The sequence below is a fragment of the Dreissena polymorpha genome, chromosome 6 (genome assembly GCF_020536995.1).
Source record: "Dreissena polymorpha isolate Duluth1 chromosome 6, UMN_Dpol_1.0, whole genome shotgun sequence".
NCBI classification, from domain to species: Eukaryota; Metazoa; Mollusca; class Bivalvia; order Myida; family Dreissenidae; genus Dreissena; species Dreissena polymorpha.
In genome coordinates, this window is record NC_068360.1 from 106,003,091 (window position 1) to 106,009,090 (window position 6,000).

The following is a 6,000-nucleotide window of genomic DNA, read 5'->3' on the forward strand; positions in this document are numbered from 1 at the left end:
CCTTTACAATTTTATATGTCATCTGCAATCTATTTCAATTTGAGATGGTTTAAAATTTGCAATTTGGTTGAGAGGTAAATAACAAAAATGTTAAGCCTTTGAAATAGAATTGTGACTCTTATTATCCACCATACCTGGATTTTTAAACAGTAGTTACGTTTTAGTTATTTTTAGAACTTTGTTTAGGTAATTTATCCGAAAAAGGCAGTTGAATAAAAACTCATTTGTTGCTTTATGGCAATAATTTTCTGTGACATTGCTAACATGTATATAGCTTTGTATTTATTCAACTTAAGGTAGTGCATATCCTTCCTATCTTTAGATTGAGATTTTGGTAAATTAGTGTAAAAATGTATTGGTTTTAAACCAAAATATGAATAAAGCACACAAATATTGAATGTCAAAAATGTGTTTATGTTATTCTATCCGTCTGAAGCTTTAAAATGATACATAGTTTGACCATATTGTACCACATTGAATGAAGAAAAACCAAAGCGAAGTTTTAATGAATTTTATCCCCCCCCCCCTCCCATGAACCTTAAACTACAAACAAATCCCAAGTGTTTTCAAAATTATCAATATATTCTACATTTCACAGGTATGACGCAAAAACACGCGGTAACAAGATTCACTTCAGTATGTATTATATTTAATCTTTAAACGTTCCAAATTCCGTGAATAAAATATATATTTATATTCAATAGTTCAATTATTTATTGAAATCAAGATCTTAAAAGGCGTTTTCTTCCATTATTTTAAATAAATAATCCAGAAGATCGTGATACCGTAGCCTAATCTCTTTTCCTTCTGTATCTATAAATAAACTATTTATTAATAGGTCTTTGGGCCAGGTTATCTAGAGGCTAACCGCATACAACATGGTATGATGGTTATGCAATAGTCTGTCCATACAGCGTAATTCCGTTAACCTAAGGCTTCTTGAACAGTATAACTCGAGTCGTATCGGGTGAAATACAAGTATTGTTTTCACCGATACGACGTGAACGCGGCGACTCCAAAAAATCAATTCAATTTATTCAAGTGTATTGGCAATACGGCATTCTACATTTTGCCAAGTCATATATACAAAAGAAATGTGGCCAAGACAGTTATACAACAAATCAAATAAAATTTAAGCAAATATGACACTCATAACAAATCATATGTGTGAATATTAAATTGATTTATGTTTGTTGGCATGTTATACAACACCTAGACTATTTAACTTCCCGCCTCTAATTTTCAACACGTCGACACAAATGTTGCAATGTTTCCTAACATTTATACAAGACATCATTAATGAAAATGTTTAATTTTCGTATTTATCATCCATGTTATATTACGCAGGATAATGAAATACAAAAAGAGCATATTTTACAAATCTATTAAATTATATGAATTGTTAATAATACCTTTAAATCCCTAACATGATATGGGCATTTTTGAAAGTATATTTTAACCTAAACATTTATTCAGTTATCAGTCAATCGGTTAATCAATCGGTTACATTAAAATTAATTTCGTTGTAACGTTTTGCATCCCTAAAACGTCGTGGTAAACCAATTATAAAAATGTATTTAAATAAAGTATCATCCTAGAATGTACATTTGAACTGTTTCTGTATGATGTTTTTCAATTTGAACAAATTTAAGTTACACGGCTTACTTGATTAATGCCTATGAGATGGCAAAATTATATCATAGCTAGTTTTGAAATAAGGTCGAACATGTGTAACAAATCTGTCGCTTATATGAGTCATGTTCCGAGAAAACTGAGCATAATGCATGTGCGTAAAGTGTCATCCCAGATTAGCCTGTGCAGTTCGCACAGGCTAATCAGGGGCGACAATATCCGCCTTAATTAGATTTTTGCTAAGAAGAGACTTCATTTAAAAGAAAAATATAAAAGCGGAAAGTGTCGTCCCTGATTAGACTGTGCGGACTGCACATGCTAATACGGGACGACACTTTACGCACATGCATTAAGCCCAGTTCTCTCAGAACGCGGATCATATGATTAATTTATAAAATCTTTGAACAGCGAAAGATAGAACGCTTAATATGCTTCATTGCTAAATATTCTGGCTTCTTTATATTATATTCACGTCCTTTATTGTTTCAAACAAGCCAATAAGCGTTGATTAGTAGTTTACTAAACTTAACTTAACATTCAGAATAAAACGGATATAAGGCATCAACAAAAATTAGAGTTTTATGAAATTTCTTATGATTTTTAATGCAAGTCAAAATCTCATTCATGAACAAAAACAAGTGCAGTTGGGAAATACCCAACCATTCTTAAATCATACGTGTAATTTTTGTTTGCGTAAAAGATATTTTATTATAACTTTTCGTAATGAAATACGCGGAGAAAAATGACATTTAACATATGATATAAATACAATCATATGTAGGTTCCTTTACAATTTAGATGTATTTAAATAATTGCTTGCTATAGATTAACAACATTATTTCTAAAATCAGAGACGTATATGTTATCCACGTTTCTGCTAAAATACACAGTTGATACACACCTTAAGAGATGTTCAAAATAACACAACGCTTATTTCAAAAAGTGAGTATTAGTAAACTCAATAAAATTACCGAAAACTATATGTTTTAAATACGCGTTGTTATAGGGATATAGTTAGTCAACAGCAATTAATTGTTTGTGCGCATACAAATTCACTCACTTCCATAAAACAGTAATAGAAAAACTACTTACATTTTCCGCTGGCTTTCGGATGCATGTCGGCCATGCCCTTCAGACTCATTCAAAGGATTTTGCAGCTATTGCCATGATGGCAGGCAGTTAAAGGGTACTAAATACCACTTGGATTCCCAGGTTTGCGGGATAAACAAGTACTTCAGCTGACTGATGCAATAATTAACACCTCGCCTGGAAGACGATCGCTCCAACCTGGACAAGCTAACACCAAAGTGGCGTCTATAACGCTACAATCTGGGTGTTTTGATGATTTTTTTCCCCTTATTGCACTGGAAAAATTGTTTTGTTTGTATCATTTATTTATTTGCAAATGCACAAATATTAGTTTTTAAGCTATCTAGAATGGGTATTTCGGTAAGTTGAAATACACTCAGACGCTCTCGGACGCTTTTGCGGGTCGAAATCTCCCATATAACTACGTATAATAGTGGTATAAGTAATAAGTTACACTTCTTCAATTGTATTTATCGATGTTAATTAGTAAAATATTAACAAAACATTGTTTTACTTGTATCTGACACGAAATGGCGTTATATATTTGGGATTTCGGTAAGTAAAACAAGATTTCCGACGCCTAGCGGCTACTGTAATCTCCCATGTAATTTCGTATTAAAAAGATATTTATAATATTAAACAAATCAGTTTGGTCATTTCATGAAATACGTTAACACTCTATAAAGGGGATTTCGGTAAGCCTACGTTTTGAAGCTGCCAATAGCAGACGCTCGCGCGGGTACCGACATCCCCGAAATTACCAAGTGTAATGGTGGTGTTAGTTATAAATAATAATTCTAAGATTATATTTATCGATGCAATTTACAAAACATTGTTTTCGCTTGTTTTTAACACCAAAATAGCGATTTATAACGTTTATATCGGCAAGTTACTTATCTATTTATTTATTAATCAAACTATATAATGGACAGTGCTACACACAAAAAAGTTTGGTGATTTTCTGAAATAAACTGACGTTCTATAAAGGTGATTTTTGTAATTCTACACATTGTCGCTGCCATTAGCGCTTGTGAAGATCACGTATCGGCTTTGAAGATTGTATTTATAAACGCCTCCAACAAATTTCTATAGATACCGACTTTTCGATGTACATAAACCCAAATAGACACCTTTTGACTATATTTCATTAACTTTTTTTCGAAGAAAATAACCTTAATTCGTTTTAAAATGTTAGCCTAGTCATATTTGTTAGATATAACAATAGCAACATTATCAGAAGCGCAACAACAACAGAAACATGAAAGAAAAAAACAACTTGCTATTATGTTGTTGGTGCTACGTATGTTGCTTTGCTGCTATTAATAATAAATCAATATAAATGCAAGTAAGCACTCTTATTCTCTATATATCGTTGTTGGTGAATTTATAAAGTCGAAAGTCGGTCAATAAAATACGCGTTCAACTTTACCTTATACAATTAACGCGATTCTCTGTTAAAATTGCATACCACACTTATGTGTTTATGATCGGAGCATTGCCTCCATGTACCGGTGCTGATGTCAAGCTAATCAAAACAAATATACGGTTAATTAACATTTCTTTGAGTTGAAAGTGAATTTTTTACATAAGAATATCATGCCAATCACAAAATGTAAACAAACTCAGCATTGCGCCATTGGGAATTATTAAAACAGGCTCTTTTTTTCATCTGAGGGTGAATTTTGATATTATTTCTGTCTTAGGGTTAAAAGTTGTGTTTTAATTTACAACGGATAAATATATTTCCTACGTTATATGAAAATATTTTTTATAGATAATAATAATATTTTATGTTTATAATTTTATTCAAAATCGATATAATATATAGAGGATATTTGTTGGATTCGGTGGATTATCGATTTTAATTCACGAGTGATCATAGAAAATAATATTTTCACGAGTGGCGCAGCCACGAGTGAAAAATATATAATATATGATCACGAGTGAATTAAAATCGATAATCCACCGAACCCAACAAATTGTCTTTTTATTTAATACTTTTTTTCACAGTTTATATATATTGTTAAAGAGTTAAACTAAAGAATTTTGCTGGGAAAATGACGTCATTTCGTCAAAAAATGACGTCATTTAACATAAACAGTGAAAATAATCGATAATTTTCAATGATAATTTTCATTGTTTAAAACAGTGAAATTAACAGTTTTAATTCACTGATATTTCTCTATAAACCACCGGAAAGCATACAATAAATACCAAATATTATATTTTATTAATTGTAATAAACCATATATTATAGTTTATATCATTAAAATAATGTATTCTATTTCAACAAGGGCTGTTTGTAAAAAACATGCATGCCCCCCATATGGGCTGTCCGTTGTAGTGGCAGCCATTGTGTGAATACGTTTTTGTCACTGTGACCTTGACCTTTGACCTAGTGACCTGAAAATCAATAAGGGTCATCTGCGAGTCACGATCAATGTACCTATGAAGTGTCATGATCCTAGGCAAAAGCGTTTTTGAGTTATCATCCGAAAATCTTTTTACTATTTCGGGTCACCGTCACCTTGACCTTTGACCTTGTGACCTCAAAATCAATAGGGGTCATCTGCGAGTCATGATCAATCTACCTGTGAAGTTTCATGATCCTAGGCATATGCGTTCTTGAGTTATCATCCAAAAACCATTTTACTATTTCGGGTCATCGTGACCTTGACCTTTGACCTTGTGACCTCAAAATCAATAGGGGTCATTTGCGAGTCATTATCAATCTACCCATGAAGTTTCATGATCCTAGGCATATGAATTCTTGAGTTATCATCCGGAAACCATTTTACTATTTCGGGTCACTGTGACCTTGACCTTTGACCTAGTGACCTCGAAATCAATAGGGGTCATCTGCGAGTCGTGATCAATCTACCCATGAAGTTTCATGATCCTAGGTGTATGCGTTCATGAGTTATCATCCGGAAACCATTTTACTATTTCGGGTCACCGTGACCTTGACCTTTGACCTAGTGACCTCAAAATCAATAGGGGTCATCTGCGAGTCATGATCAATGTACCTATGAAGTTTCATGATCCTAGCCCCAAGCGTTCTTGAATTATCATCCGGAAACCACCTGGTGGACGGACCGACCGACCGACCGACCGACCTACCGACCGACCGACCGACCGACCGACCGACATGAGCAAAGCAATATACCCCCTCTTCTTCGAAGGGGGGCATAAAAATATATGTGCAAAATAAAAATATTGACACTATCACAAATAACACTAAAACTTTATAACGATTTAATTTAACTAACTACTTCATGA